This window comes from Delphinus delphis, chromosome 16, assembly GCF_949987515.2.
Source record: "Delphinus delphis chromosome 16, mDelDel1.2, whole genome shotgun sequence".
Classification (NCBI taxonomy): domain Eukaryota; kingdom Metazoa; phylum Chordata; class Mammalia; order Artiodactyla; family Delphinidae; genus Delphinus; species Delphinus delphis.
The window spans coordinates 43,202,094-43,219,566 of NC_082698.1; positions in this window are offsets into that span (position 1 = coordinate 43,202,094).

Sequence of the window (17,473 nt, forward strand, 5' to 3'; positions counted from 1 at the left end):
TTATATAGATCTTATCCATTATTTTTTAGATTTATACCTAAGTATTTTGTTTTGGAAGTACTAATATAAATGGAATTATGTTTTTAATTTCAAATTCCACCACTACATTGTTGGTATATAGGGAAGAAATTGACTTTTGTATATTAACCTTGTATCCTGCAACCTTGCTATAATCACTTCTTATTTCAGGATTTTGTTGCTGTTGTTGATTATTTTGACTTTTCTACATAAATGACATGTGTTTTACAAACAAAGGCAGTTTTGTCTTCCTTCCCAATCTGTATTCCTTTTTCCCTCTTTTCTTGCATTAACAAGGACTTTCAACATGATGTTGAAAAGGAGAGGTGAAAGGCCACATTCTGGCCTTGTATCTGATCTCAGTGGGAAAGCTTTGAGTTTCTATTAGTCTTTTGAAGAGTCTTTATCCAATTGAGAAGTCTCTCTTTATTCCTAGGTTACTGATTCTTATTATGGATGGGTGTTAGATTTTGTCAAATGCTTTTTCTGCATGTACTGATAGGATCATGTGATTTTTATTTTATAGGCTGTTGATGTGATGGATTACGTTCATTGAGTTTTAAGTGTTGAACCAGCCTTTCATACCTGGGATAAATTCTACTTGGTCATGGTGTATAATTTTTCTATACTTTTTTGGATTTGATTTGCAAATATTTGGTTGAGGATTTTTGTGTCTATGTTCATGAGAGATATTGGTCTGAAGTTTTATTTTCTTGTAATGTCTTTGTCTGGTGTTGGTATTGGGATAATGCTGACCTAACAGAATGAGAAAGTATTTCCTCAGTTTCTGTCCTCTGAAAGATTGTAGAGAATTGGTATAGTTTCTCCCTTAAATGTTTGGTAGAATTCACCATGAACCCATCTAGCCTGGTGCCTTCTATTTTGGAAGGTTATATTTATTTATTTAATTTATGGAATAAATGCAGTTCTATTCAGATCATTGATCTTGTGTGAGTTTGGCAGATTGTGTCTTTGAAAGTACAATCCATTTTGTCTAGGTTATCAAATATGGGCTTAGAGTTGTTCATAGTATTCATTTTTTATTGTTTTGATTTCCATGTATCTGTAGTGATGTCCCCTCTTTCATTTCTACTGTTAGTAACTGGTGTGTTTTTTTCCCTTAGCCTAGGTAGAAGCTTATTTTGTTGATCTTTTCAAGGAACCAGATTTTCTTTTGTTATTCTTCTCTAGTTCCTGTTTACAATTTCATGAATTATGCTCTAATTCTTTTTTAAATTGAGGTATAGTTGATGTACAATAGTATATGTATCAAGTGTACAAAACAGTGATTCACAATTTTCAAATGTTATATTCCATTTATAGTTATTATAAAATATTGGCTATATTATTTTTCTGCTTACTTGGGATTTCATTTGCTCTACATTTTCTAGTTTCCTAATGTGGAAAGTTGGATGACTGATTTTAGATTTTTTCTAATATATTCATTCAATGCTATAAAATTTCTCTAAGCATTGCTTTTGCTGTCTCACATAAACTGTGAGGTTTTTCTTCATATTTATGTGTTTAAAAATATATTTTGAGATTTCTTCTTTGACCCATGTGTCACTTAGAAGTGTGTTGTTTAATCTCCATGTATTTTAGGATTTTCCAGTTGTCAGTTATTGATTTCTAGTTTAATTCCTTTGTGATCAGCGATCAGACATTGTATGACTTCTATTCTTTTAAATGTGTTAAGGTGTGTTTTATGGTCCATAATGTAGTGTATCTTTGTGAATGTTGTGCATGAGCTTGACAAACATGTATATTCCACTGCTGTTGGATGAAGTAGTCTATGTATGTTAATTATCTCCTATTGATCAATGGTATTATTGAGTTGGACTATGTCCTTACTGATTTTCTGCCTGCCAGTTGTGTCCCTTTCTGAGACAGGAGTGCTAAGGTCTCCATCCATGATAATGGATACATCTATTTCTTCTTGCATTTCTAATGGTTTTTGCCTTGTTTATTTTGACAGTATTATGTTAGATTGACACACAGTAAGAATTGTTATGTCTTCTTAAAGAACTGAAACTTTTATTAGTATGTAAATGAACTTCTTTATCCCTGAAGCTTTCTTTGGTTTGAAATCTGCTCTGTCTTTTGGTTTGAAATTAATGTAGCTACTCCTGCTTTCTTTAGTATTAGCATGGTATACTTTGCCCTATAGATTTACTTTTCATCTATTTTATCTTTAAAGTGAGTTTCTTTATTGACCAAGGATTTCTCCATGGGACATCAGTTCTCCCGGAGAAATTTCCAGGTTTCCTATATGTCAGTGCTAAGAAGTTCCTACAGGTGCCCCATCATGAGGCATCAGGAAGTACTAGAGCCTGAGGAATGCTTAGGCTGTTATCTACTCAACACTGGTAAAACCTATATGTAGAACATTCCAGCCAGAACATTGGCTGGAATTGGAAATTTTAACAATAGGTTGCCAACAGAGAGGCTTTTTGCTTTCTATTGAAATTAGTATTATTTAGAACCATTAATTATTCTCTTTTACTTAAGATTTCTTTTTTTTTTTTTTTCTTTCCTCCTTTCTCCTCCTCCTGGGTCAGGAACACACCAAGTTATGAATACAGAGGAGGACACTCTGTTAGTGTAATAAGGTCCAGGGGGTGCCCCAAGGAGTGTTCATCAGGGAGGGTGAAATGTCTGAGCATCTTTTTTTTTTTTTTTTCCATTTAAACATCTTTATTGGAGTATAATTGCTTTACAACGGTATGTTAGTTTCAGCTTCACAACAAAATGAATCAGTTATATATATACATATGTTCCCATATCTCTTCCTGCTTGCGTCTCCCTCCCTCCCACCCTCCCTATCCCACCCCTCCAGGCGGTCACAAAACACCGAGCTGATCTCCCTGTGCTATGCGGCTGCTTCCCACTAGCTACCTACCTTACGTTTGGTAGTGTATATATGTTCATGCCTCTCTCTTGCTTTGTCACAGTTTACCCTTCCCCCTCCCCATATCCTCAAGTCCATTCTCAGTAAGTCTGTGTCTTTATTCCTGTTTCACCCCTAGGTTTTTCATGACATTTTTTTTTCTTAAATTCCATATATATGTGTTAGCATATTTGTCTCTCTCTTTCTGACTTACTTCACTCTGTATGACAGACTCTAGGTCTATCCCCCTCATTACAAATAGCTCAATTTCGTTTCTTTTTATGGCTGAGTAATATTCCATTGTATATATGTGCCACATCGTCTTTTTCCATTCATCCGATGATGGATGCTTAGGTTGCTTCCATGTCCTGGCTATTGTAAATAGAACTGCAATGAATATTTTGGTACATGATTCTTTTTGAATTATGGTTTTCCCAGGGTATATGCCTAGTAGTGGGATTGCTGGGTCATATGGTAGTTCTATTTGTAGTTTTTTCAGGAACCTCCATACTGTTCTCCACAGTGGCTGTATCAATTTACATGCCCACCAACAGTGCAAGAGGGTTCCCTTTTCTCCACACCCTCTCCAGCATTTATTGTTTCTAGATTCTTTGATGATGGCCATTCTGACTGGTGTGAGATGATATCTCATTGTAGTTTTGATTTGCATTTCTCTAATGATTAATGATGTTGAGCATTCTTTCATATTTTTGTTGGCAGTCTGTATATCTTCTTTGGAGAAATGTCTATTTAGGTCTTCTGCCCATTTTTGGATTGGGTTGTTTGTTTTTTTGTTATTGAGCTGCATGAGCTGCTTATAAATTTTGGAGATTAATCCTTTGTCAGTTGCTTCATTTGCAAATATTTTCTCCCATTCTGAGGGTTGTCTTTTGGTCTTGTTTATGGTTTCCTTTGCTGTGCAAAAGCTTTGAAGTTTCATTAGGTCCCATTTGTTTATTTTTGTTTTTATTTCCATTTCTCTAGGAGGTGGTTCAAAAAGGACCTTGCTGTGATTCATGTCATAGAGTGTCCTGCCTATGTTTTCCTCCAAGAGTTTGATAGTTTCTGGCCTTACATTTAGGTCTTTAATCCATTTTCAGTTTATTTTTGTGTATGGTGTTAGGGAGTGATCTAATCTCATACTTTTTTTTTTTTTTTTTTTTTTTTGGCGGTACGTGGGCCTCTCACTGTTGTGGCCTCTCCCGTTGCGGAGCACAGGCTCCGGTCAGCGGCCATGGCTCACGGGCCCAGCCGCTCCGCGGCATGTGGGATCCTCCCGTACCGGGGCATGAACCCATGTCCGCTGCATCAGCAGGCGGACTCTCAACCACTGCGCCACCAGGGAAGCCCTAATCTCATACTTTTACATGTAGCTGTCCAGTTTTCCCAGCACCACTTACTGAAGAGGCTGTCCTTTCTCCACTGTACATTCCTGCCACCTTTGTCAAAGATAAGGTGACCATATGTGCGTGGGTTTATCTCTGGGCTTTCTATCCTGTTCCATTGATCTATATTTCTGGTTTTGTGCCAGTACCATACTGTCTTGATTACTGTAGCTTTGTAGTATAGTCTGAAGTCAGGAAGCCTGATTCCTCCAGCTCCGTTTTTTATTCTCAAGATTGCTTTGGCTATTCGGGGTCTTTTGTGTTTCCATACAAATTGTGAAATTTTTTGTTCTAGTTCTGTGAAAAATGCCAGTGATAGTTTGACAGGGATTGCATTGAATCTGTAGATTGCTTTGGGTAGTAGAGTCATTTTCACAATGTTGATTCTTCCAATCCAAGAACATGGTATATCTCTCCATCTATTTGTATCATCTTTAATTTCTTTCATCAGTGTCTTATAATTTTCTGCATACAGGTCTTTTGTCTCCTTAGGTAGGTTTATTCCTAGATATTTTATTCTTTTTGTTGCAATGGTAAATGGGAGTGTTTTCTTGATTTCACTTTCAGATTTTTCATCCTTAGTGTATAGGAATGCCAGAGATTTCTGTGCATTAATTTTGTATCCTGCTACTTTACCAAATTCATTGATTAGCTCTAGTAGTTTTCTGGTAGCATCTTTAGGATTCTCTATGTGTAGTATCATGTCATCTGCAAATAGTGACAGCTTTACTTTTTTTTTTCTGATTTGGATTCCTTTATTTCCTTTTCTTCTCTGATTGCTGTGGCTAAAACTTCCAAAACTATGTTGAATAAGAGTGGTGAGAGTGGGCAACCTTGTCTTATTCCTGATCTTAGTGGAAATGCTTTCAGTTTTTCACCATTGAGGACAATGTTGGCTGTGGGTTTGTCATATATGGCCTTTATTATGTTGAGGAAAGTTCCCTCTATGCCTACTTTCTGCAGGGTTTTTATCATAAATGGGTGTTGAATTTTGTCAAAAGCTTTCTCTGCATCTATTGAGATGATCATATGGTTTTTCTCCTTCAATTTGTTAATATGGTGTATCATGTTGATTGAGTTGCATATATTGAAGAATCCTTGCATTCCTGGGATAAACCCCACTTGATCATGGTGTATGACCCGTTTTATGTGCTGTTGGATTCTGTTTGCTAATATTTTGTTGAGGATTTTTGCATCTATGTTTGTCAGTGATATTGGCGTGTAGTTTTCTTTCTTTGTGACATCCTTGTCTGGTTTTGGTATCAGGGTGATGGTAGCCTTGTAGAATGAGTTGGGGAGTGTTCCTCCCTCTGCTATATTTTGGAAGAGTTTGAGAAGGATAGGTGTTAGCTCTTCTCTAAATGTTTGATAGAATTCGCCTGTGAAGCCATCTGGTCCTGGGCTTTTGCTTGTTGGAAGATTTTTAATCACAGTTTCAATTTCAGTGCTTCTGATTGTTCTGTTCATATTTTCTATTTCTTCCTGATTCAGTCTTGGCAGGTTGTGCATTTCTAAGAATTTGTCCATTTCTTCCAGGTTGTCCATTTTATTGGCATAGAGTTGCTTGTAGTAATCTCTCATGATCGTTTGTATTTCTGCAGTGTCACTTCTCCTTTTCATTTCTAATTCTATTGATTTCAGTCTTCTCCCTTTTTTTCTTGATGAGTCTGGCTAATGGTTTATCAATTTTGTTTATCTTCTCAAAGAACCAGCTTTTAGTTTTATTGATCTTTGCTATCGTTTCCTTCATTTCTTTTTCATTTCTTTCTGATCTGATTTTTATGATTTCTTTCCTTCTGCTAACTTTGGGGTTTTTTTTTTTTTGTTCTTCTTTCTCTAATTGCTTTAGGTGCAAGGTTTGGTTGTTTATTTGAGATGTTTCCTGTTTCTTAAGGTAGGATTGTATTGCTATAAACTTCCCTCTTACAACTGCTTTTGCTGCATACCATAGATTTTGAGTTGTCATGTTTCCATTGTCATTTGTTTCTAGGTATTTTTTGATTTCCTCTTTGATTTCTTCAGTGATCACTTCGTTATTAAGTAGTGTATTGCTGAGCCTCCATGTGTTTGTATTTTTTACAGATCTTTTCCTGTAATTGATATCTAGTCTCATAGCCTTGTGGTCGGAAAAGATACTTGATACAATTTCAGTTTTCTTAAATTTACCAAGGCTTGATTTTTGACCCAGGATATGATCTATCCTGGAGAATGTTCCATGAGCACTTGAGAAAAATGGGTATTATGTTGTTTTTGGATGGAATGTCCTCTAAATATCAATTAAGTCCATCTTGTTTAATGTATCATTTAAAGCTTGTGTTTCCTTGCTTATTTTCATTTTGCATGATCTGTCCATTGGTGAAAGTGGCGTGTTAAAGTCCGCTACTATGAATGTGTTACTGTCGATTTCCCCTTTTATGGCTGTTAGTATTTGACTTATGTATTGAGGTGCTCCTATGTTGGGGGCATAAATATTTACAATTGTTATATCTTCTTCTTGGATCAATCCCTTGATCATTATGTAGTGTCCGTCTTTGTCTCTTCTAATAGTCTTTATTTTAAAGTCTATTTTGTCTGATACGAGAATTGCTACTCCAGCCTTCTTTTGGTTTCCATTTGCATGAAATACCTTTTTCCATCTCCTTACTTTCAGTCTGTATGTGTCTCTAGGTCTGAAGTGTGTCTCTTGTAGATCGCAAATATATGTATCTTGTTTTTGTATCCATTCAGCCAATCTGTGTCTTTTGGTGGGAGCATTTAGTCCATTTACATTTAAGGTAATTATCAATATGTATGTTCCTATTCCCATTTTCTTAATTGTTTTGGGTTCATTATTGTAAATCTTTTCCTTCTCTTGTGTTTCTTGCCTAGAGAAGTTCCTTTAGCAGTTGTTGTAGAGCTGGTTTTGTGGTGCTGAACTCTCTCAGCTTTTGCTTGTCTGTAAAGGTTTTAATTTCTCCATCAAATCTGAATGACATCCTTGCTGGGTAGAGTAATCTTGGTTGCAGGTTTTTCTCCTTCATTACTTTCAATATGTTCTGCCACTCCCTTCTGGTTTGCAGAGTTTCTGCTGAAAGATCAGCAGTTAACCTTATGGGGATTCCCTTGTGTGTGATTTGTTGTTTTTCCCTTGCTGCTTTTAATATGTTTTCTTTGTATTTAATTTTTGACAGTTTGAATAATATGTGTCTTGGCATATTTCTCCCTGGATTTATCCTGTATGGGACTCTCTGTGCTTCCTGGACTTGACTATTTCCTTTCCCATATTAGGGAAGTTTTCAACTATAATCTCTTCAAATATTTTCTCAGTCCCTTTCTTTTTCTCTTCTTCTTCTGGGACCCCTATAATTCGAATGTTGGTGTGTTTAATGTTGTCCCAGAGGTCTCTGAGACTGTCCTCAGTTCTTTTCATTCTTTTTTCTTTATTCTGCTCTGCATTAGTTATTTCCACTATTTTATCTTCCAGGTCACTTATCCGTTCTTCTGTGTCTGTTATTCTGCTATTGATTCCTTCTAGAGAATTTTTCATTTCATTTATTGTGTTGTTCATCGTTGCTTGTTTCATCTTTAGTTCTTCTAGGTCCTTGTTAAATGTTTCTTGCATTTTCTCTATTCTATTTCCAAGATTTTGGATCATCTTTACTATCATTATTCTGAATTCTTTTTCAGGTAGACTGTCTATTTCCTCTTCATTTGTTAGGTCTGGTGGGTTTTTATCTTGCTCCTTTATCTGCTGTGTGTTTTTCTGTCTTTTCATTTTGCTTATCTTACTGTGTTTGGGGTCTCCTTTTTGCAAGCTGCAGGTTTGTAGTTCCTGTTGCTTTTGGTGTTTGTCCCCAGTGGCTAAGGTTGGTTCAGTGGGTTCTGTAGGCTTCCTGGTGGAGGGGACTAGTGCCTGTGTTCTGGTGGATGAGGCTGGCTCTTGTCTTTCTGGTGGGCAGGTCCATGTCTGGTGGTGTATTTTGGGGTGTCTGTAGACTTACTATGATCTTGGGCAGCCTCTCTGCTAATGGGTGGGGTTGTGTTCCTGTCTTGCTAGTTGTTTGGCATAGGATGTCCAGCACTGTAGCTTGCTAGTCGTTGAGTGAAGCTGGGTGCTGGTGTTGAGATGGAGATCTCTGGGAGATTTTTGCCATTTGATATTATGTGCAGCTAGGAGGTCTCTTGTGGACCAGTGTCCTGAAGTTGGCTTTCCCACCTCAGAGGCACGGCAGTAACTCCTGGCTGCAGCACCAAGAGCCTTTCATCCACCTGGCTCAGAAGAAAAGGGAGAAAAAGTAGGAAGAATTAGTAGAAGTAGAAAGGAAGAGGGAAGGAAGGAAAAAAAGAAAGAAAGATGATAAAGTTATTAAAATAAAAAAGGATGGATAGAACCCTGGAACAAATGGTGGAAGCAAAGCTCACTCAGGCCAGGGGGGACGGGGTAGGGAGGGTCACGGAGTGCCGGGCGAGCCTGCAGCAGCAGAGGCCAGCATGACGTTGCACCAGCCTGAGGCGCGCCGTGTGTTCTCCTGGGGGAGTTGTCCCTGGATCCTGGGAGCCTGGCAGTGGCGGGCTGCACAGGCTCCCCGGAAGGGAGGTGTGGATAGTGACCTGTGTTCGCACACAGGCTTCTTGGTGGCGGCAGCAGCAGCCTTAGCGTCTCATGTCTGTCTCTGGGTTCCGCGCTTTTAGCCGCGGCTCACGCCCGTCTCTGGAGCTCCTTTAAGCAGCGTTCTTAATCCCCTCTCCTCGAGCACCAGGAAATAAAGAGGGAGGAAAAAGTCTCTTGCCTCTTCGGCAGGTCCAGATTTTTCCCCAGACTCCCTCCCGGCCAGCTGTGATGCACTAACCCCCTGCAGGCTGTGTTCACACTGCCAACCCCAGTCCTCTCCCTGCACTCTGACTGAAGCCCCGCCCGCTCCGGCGGGGGAGCAAACAAGCCTCTTGGGCTGGTGAGTGCCAGTCAGCCCTGATCCTCTGTGCTGGAATCTCTCCACTTTGCCCTCCGCACCCCTGTTGCTGTGCTCTCCTTCGTGCCTCTGAAGCTCCCCGCCTCCGCCCGCGAAGGGGCTTCCTAGTGTGTGGAAACTTTTCCTCCTTCTCAGCTCCCTCCCGCTGGTGCAGGACCTGTCCCTATCCTTTTGTCTCTATTTATTCTTTTTTCTTTTGCCCTACCCGGGGACGTGGGGGGTTTCTTGCCTTTTGGGAGGTCTGAGGTCTTCTGCCAGCGTTCAGTAGGTGTTCTGTAGGATTTGTTCCACGTGTAGATGTCTACTTAAGATTTCTTATTCAGCTTTTTCTCTGTTTTCTTATGTTTGTTTCACTGTAACTATTACTGTAGTTAATGTGTTGTTACATGCTCTTTCTTCTTCCATTTTCATTCCTCTCTTCCTGGAAAGGAAAGTTTGACTGATTGAGAGTCCCCTTTTAAGTGATGCATTTGCACAATAAAAAGGTTATATTAATGTATTAAGAACTGTCTATTTGGAAAATAAAATTCAGAGTAACTATTTCCTAAGGAACATGTTTAAAAATTTGATACAGAATGTAATGTCTCCCTATACAAATGAAAAAATCATATGTAGTTGCCAGTCTATGCATGAAAACTTGTTTCTATTCCCTTTACATTTATTGGAAGAAGCACTTTTTTTTTTAGTTATTATCAAAAGGAACTTTACCCAGTCCTGGTATAGCAGTTAAATTAGTGTTACCTTTTTGCTAGAGAGATGGGGTCATGGATATTCCAAAATATCATTTTCTCTCTGTATACAGTGGGTGGGTGGGGGGGATTGGTTCCAGGATCCCCCACTCCCCCTACCAAAATCCACAGATGCTCAAGTCCCTTATATAAAATGAAGGAGTAGAGAGGGTGGAATTTGAGACATTAAAATAGCTGCTATGTTACCTGTTAAGTAATTTCTGGCATTCGGTTCAAAACCAACAGAACCCCAAATCATGTTACTGTGATGGAACTTGGATCAATCCTTTCTCACACTGTCAGGGTGGCTTCAGTGTTCTTTACTTTCTTTCCTGGGAGACACTCATTGATGGCATACTTTAGGAAATAAACTTGCATTTATGAAATTATAAGGTACTAGCTTTTGCTTAGAAACAAAGGAAAAGATTAGTTGCTTCTTCAGGCAGCCAGCAGGTGCAACCATATAAGAAAGGGTTGTCTTGACACTGGATGATTTATGTAAGTTCTAGTTAAAGTTGCCGGTTGTAAGCTGAGGTCCCCAGGGCTCATGTGCTCATTCACTCTGTTTAATGTGCTTTTAAACTACACAAATCCCATGCCAGATCCAAGAATTTAGTGTACTTTCTTAGGCTGACCCTCATGCACAAATATTTATCCATGGGCAGTTTGCTTGTATCCATGATATAAGTTTTTATATTACATGTTAACTCTTTGTAAATATTTTCCTTACAACTCAACCCTTTATATAGAATTTTTACAGCTGTATTTATAAATTCAGCAGGCATAACTTATTTTCAAATTATGCAAATAGTCAGTTATAATGTTTCATTACAAATTTTGCTTATATATGTGTGTATGTGTGTGTGTGTGTGTGTGTGTATATATATATATATATACACACAATGTGGGTTGCCATTTAAGAATGTGATTATCTTTACATTATCTTTATAGGATGAATATGCTATTGTAGTATGATTGGAAAATGTATGATAATTTGTAAAATCCAAAGGACTTACTTACAAGAGCCTTGCAAAGTCCTCCATTATTTAGCCCAGACTTCATTTCTTAAAACTTTCCCATTCACTTGTCATGCTTCAGCACCTTTGCTTCCTTTTGTTCTTCAAACACACTATTTCTCAACAAACATTAGGTAACATTAGGATCACCTAGGCCACAGATTGCAGTGCCCAATTCCAGAGTTTCTGGTTTAGTAGGTTGAGGCCAAAAACTTGCCTAATGCGTTTCTTGATGATGGTGACACTGCTTGTTCAAGGACACCACTTTGTAAACACCTGCTCAAACAAGGGAAACTGCTTTCCACCTCAGGCCTTTCTCACTTCCTCTTCCTATTTCCTCCACCTGGAAAACCCTTCCCCTAGATACATTTCCTTGATACTATTCAGGTTTATACTCAGGTGTCACATCTTAGGTGAGAAATTTCCTGACAAATGGCCTATCTAAAGTAGCACTCCTGTGACGCTATCCTCCTTTATTTTCTTTTATCCTGCTTTATTTTCTTACATGGAACTTTACTCTGTATGTATCTGTCTCTTTTGAACACACAGTATAAAACTATGTATTTATTTACTTTTTGTAAGTATATTGTATATTACATAAATATAGAACTTTTTTGTTCATTTATTTGCATATAATCTGCCTTCTGCACTAGAATGTAATACCCTTGAGGAAGAGGATTTTTTGTTTGCTGCCAAATCCTCAGCAAGTAGAACAATGTCTGTCAAATAATAGGCTTTCAACAAATATTTGAGCTTTCAACAAATATTTGTTCACTAAATGAATACATTGTAAATCTGCCAAACTCCCTTTCCAAAAGAATCAGCAAGGCTGAGTTATAGCCTCAAATTTTAGTCTTCATATAAAAAGGTTATATAAAAAGTAAGGCATATTGGTCTTTATGGGGCAGTGGGATTGGTACAAGGGAAAGAATATTAGAAGAGTAATTCCTGGATTTCAGCTCTGTTCATGTCAATTAAACTGTGATACTATGGATGACTCTCACTTTCTTTACTGATGCAATGGTAATTATAATGACCACATGGTTATGATGACTAAGCGAGATAACGTTTTCAAAAATCTGTTATTCAATAGGTGTATAGTACATGTTTGCTGGATCTGAAAAGACTCTATAACCTCCTTTGGTAAAATCCTTTTTAAGTAACAGAGCTTACTTAAAAAGAGCTTACTTTAACATTTCTTGATATCTCTAAATGATCACATGACTCTACAAAAACTAGTATAGAAATCTAAGATATACTAGCTTCTCTCTTGATACAGGGAGAAGTATTGTTACTATGATATTAACACAGTGCTTAAATACCTCAGATATCCATTAGAATGCATGGGAGGGCAATTCCTTTGGGGAAGATGATGTAAATTCAAAATACAACTGTGTGGATTAAATTATTATCTAGAAATTGCAGAGTATTCTCTGCCCTTTAACTTTGGGTTTAGGCATGGAATATGCTTAAGTCAATATAATGTTAGCAGGTATGATGTGTTCATAAACTTGCAAAATTCTTACATCATTGTGCTTCCCCTCTTGTACTTTGCCATTGATAAAAGAATTACATATTCAGGTGGCCTGACAGTCCCAGAAAGAGTATGGCAAACATGTGGTACAGAGTATCCTGTTGAGCCTACAAAGAAAACTTTTTAAAGTTAAAAGCTTTGATACAGCAAAGGAAACCATCCACAAAAGACAACCTACTGAATGGGAGAAAATATTTGCAAATGATATGACTGATAAGGGGTTACAAATCCAACATTTGTAAACAGCTCATAAAAGTCAACATCAGAAAACAATCAAAAAATGGGCAGAAGACCTGAATAGATATTTTTCCAAAGAGTAAATGCAGATGGGCAACAGGCACATGAAAAGATGCTCAACATCACTAGTCATAAGGGAAATGCAAATCAAAACCATAATGAGATACCATCAAACAACACAATTTTGGTGAGGATGTGGAGAAAAGGGAACCCTCCAACACTGTTGGTGGGAATGTAAATAGGCGCAACCACTATGAAAAACAGTATGGAGATTTCTCAAAAAACTAAAAATAGAATTACCATATGACCCAGCAATTCCACGCATGAGTATATATCCAAAAAAAACAAAAACACTAAGTCTAAAAGATACATGCACCCCAATGTTCATAGCAACATTATTTATAATTGCTAAGGTATGGAAGCAGCCTAAGTGTCCATAAACAGATGAAAAAGATGTGGTGTATATATATATACACAATGGAATACTACTCAGCCTTAAAAAAGAATGAAATAATGCCATTTGAAGCAACATGGATGGAGTTGAAGGGCATTATTATAAGTGAAATAACTCAGAGAAAGATAAATACTGTATGGTAGCACTCATATATGAAATCTAAAAAATGCAACTAACTAGGGAAAAAAACAAAAAAGAAGCAGACTCATAGATTTAGAGAACAAACTAGTGGTTACCAGTGAGGAGAGGGAAGGGGGCAAGGGCAATATGTGTAAGTGGTACAAACTATTATGCATAAAATAAGCTACAGGGATATACTGTAAAACACAGGGAATATAGCCAATGTTTATAATAATTATAAATGGAGTATAACCTTAAAAATTGTGAATCACTGTATTTGTACACCTGTAACTTATATACTATTGTACATCAACTGTACTTCAATTAAAAAAAAAAGAAAAGCATATCTATAGCTCTGTTGGGAAAACATTTTCTTCACCAAAATATGTGTTCTAAATAAGAGTTTTTAAATAGAGTTCCTGTGGAGTTTAAATGAGATGCTATAGGCATTAGGTAGTGCTCTGTTATATGCACTTATCAGGCACTGTGCTAAGCCCTAACCATTGCAATGACATTGGGAAACAGAAACTATTATCAGTCTTACTTACCTCAAATAAGGGAACTGAGATGTTTAGAAGTTTGGAAAGTTGCCAACAGACTAACTGCCAAGAATTATTAGCCGTTCTCTCTTGGTCTGGAGTCCATGATGTTAACTACATTTTTGGGCTACTGCCAAAATGTATTGGTTTCTTCTCCCTACTTTATAAGTCCACTTCAAAAAAACTGCTTATTGAAAAATTAAATTCTAAAGAATGTTTTAGTGGTTCCATATGTAGGATGCAGGGATTTCCTCATATATTTGAGAAATTACTGAGGACATTAGGTTCACTGTTCAAACATATAAATTAAATGTTCCTGGATTATTACATTTTATAATGCTTGATAAAATGTTATATGCAATCTCTCTCAGTTTTAATACATAACTTCCTTCAGTATCAAAGATAGCTTTATGTATTTTTAGAATAGGCCAAAATGCTTCAAAAAAGTATTCTCCCAGAAAAAGATGGTGGTTCAATCTTTTGTTTTTGTTCCCGAAGAGTATGTCTAAAAGTTTTTGGGAAAAGTTTTTGAAAGAAAGTAATATGTAAGTGTTTGTTTTCAAATAAATGCATGGCAATTATGTATCCTAACTTCCTTGAAATCAGAACACACCAATGATCCTTCTTGAACCTATTTGTCTATTATTTTGGATTATCATCTTCTTAATAACTTAATAGATCAATCTCTCTCTGTAATGAAAAATCACAAGACACTTCCCTCATTTTTTTCTTAGTAATTTGAACTTACTAGTTTCTTCCTCTCTTGATCAGATAATGTTCAAAATACTCATTTATACCAAAAATTAATAGTTCATAAGTATCTTCTGTACTTTAAATGTTTGACCTATACTGTCCTGTTGCCATTTATTTAATAATCATATATCATTGGAAAAATCAGTACGTGTATAATCACATGCTCTGATTCATCTGGGACCCACAATTTCAAGGAAAAGAGCTTAAACGCTATTCTAAAGGTTCAGACACATACTGCTATACCTGGTTTAAGACATTTTGGATGGAAAAATAACAGGTCTCAGAAAACTTTTCAGGAAGAAACTTTCATAATGTGAAGGAGCATTTTTATATGGACCACACTCAAGGGTCAGAGCTTACAGATTGGAAGCAAGGAGTGGTTCCTGGAAAAATGTCAAACTGCACTGGCATCTCCCACCTTCCAACCCCACTTTTGGGTGAAATGTTCTGTGCAACAAAAGAGAAAGAAATATGCTAAAGCTGAAAGGACCATATTTGGTGCCAATTTCTCTCTGTTTAAGGAAGCTAAACCCTTCCCCCATAAAGGCTATGTAATGGGTTTCTCCGCTACATAATTCCCCCGTTAAAAGAACTGTGTAGGGCTTCACTCGTGGTGCAGTGGTTGGGAATCCACCTGCGAATGCAAGGGACAAGGGTTTGAGCCCTGGTCCGGGAAGATCCCACATGCCACAGAGCAACTAAGCCCACAGGCCACAACTGTTGAGCCTGTGCGCCACAACTACTGTAGCCCATGCGCCTAGAGCCTGTGCTCTGCAACAAGAGAAGCCAGTGCAATGAAATACCCACACACCACAATGAGGAGCAGCCCCTGCTGGTGGCAACTAGAAGAGGGCCCCCACACAGCAACGAAGCCCCAAAAGTTAAAAAAAAAAGTGTAAATATTTGGCTTTTGCTTGGCTGTCCAACAGTATCATAAAGGACCTGGTCCCTTTCCCTCCATAAGCGCTTCTATGCTTGTTTGCTAAATTTATTCTTGCTTTTCACCCCAGGGTCCCAAGTTGTTAACAGACACTTACAATGCCAGGGGCATGGTAAGTCAGGGGCAGAAAGTCAGGAATGGGGAGTGGGATGGAATTTAGAGGAAGAGGAGCTTTTCTGCTTATCAGGGAGATAGATAGTATTATTTTCCAAAACCCTTTTAACAGACTTCCTTTCAAGTCTCATTGAGCAGAATTGTATCACATGGCCAATTCTAACTGCCCAAGCAATTGAGAAGATAAATAGGTGCTTTTCCAGCTTCAAATTGCAAGTCAGCAAAGAAAGAATGGTTTGGGAAATTTTTTTTATTGACCATTAACACTGCCTACCACAACCTCTGTCACATGAAGCCTTCTTAGTTCTGATGCTTTACTGCAAGAGCAGAAAAAATGGCTAAAATAAATGTTGCCATAGGCAAGAAACAGAGAGAGGGTAAGCAATGGAAATCAGGAAAAGTAATTAAAGTCCACGTAGCCGTGAGAGCAGATGAGGGCATAGATCAAAGCCATAAGGTTATCAGCTGATTTTTCAGCAGAAACTCTGCAGGCCAGAAGGGAGTGACACAATATATTTAAGCTGATGAAAGGAAAATACCTACAACCAAGAATACTCTACCCAGAAAGGCTCTCACTCAGATTTGACAGAGAAATCAAAAGCTTTACAGATAAGCAAAAGCTGTAAGAATTCAGCACCACCAAACCAGCTTTACAACAAATGCTACAGGAACTTCTCTAGGCATAAAAGAAAAGGCTGCAACTAGAAAGTGGAAAATTATGAAATGGGAAAGCTCACTTGTAAAGGCAAATATACAGTAAAGGTAGGAAATCATCCACACACAAATATGATATCAAAACTAGTAATTATGAGAGGAGAGTACAAGTGCAGGATATTTGAAATGCATTTGAAACGAACAAGCCAGCAACTTAAAACAATCTTGTTTATATATAGACTGCTGTACCAAAACCTCATGGTAACCGCAAATGAAAAATCTATAATAGATATACACATGAAAAAAAAAAGGAATCCAAAAACAACACTAAAGACAATCATCAATTCATGAGAGAAGAGAACAAAAGAGAGGAAGAAAAAAGACCTACAGAAACAAATCCAAAACAATTAACAAAATGACAATAATAACATGCATATTAATAATTACCTTAAATATAAATGGATTAAATGCTCCAACCAAAAGACATAGACTGGCTGAATGTATACAAAAACAAGACCTGTACACATGCTGTCTACAAGGGATCCACTTCAGACACAGAGACACATAGAGAGTGAAAGTGTGGGGATAGAAAAAGGTATTCCATGCAAATGGAAATCAAAAGAAAGCAGAGTAACAATGCTCATATAAGATAAAATAGACTTTAAAATAAAGACTGTTAAAAGAGACAAGGAAGGACACTACATAATGATCAAGTGATCAATCCAAGAAGAAGATATGCCGATTTTAAATATATATGCACCCAACAGGGGAACAACTCAATATATAAGGCACATGTTAACAGATATAAAAGGAGAAATTGACAGTAACACAGTAATAGTGAGGGACTTTAACGCCCCACTTACATCAATGGAGATCAGACAGGAAATCAATAAGGATACACAGGACTTAAATGATACATTAGACCATGTCAACTTAATTGATATCTATACAGAGTTCTATCTGCTAGCTACAGAATACACATTCTTTTCAACTACACATGGAACATTCTCCAGGATAGATCACATGCTGGGCCACAAAGCAAGCCTAAGTAAATTTAATTGAAATAATATGAAGCATCTTTTCTGACCAAAATACTATGAGATTAGAAATCAACTACAAGAAAAATGCAAAGTACACAAACATGT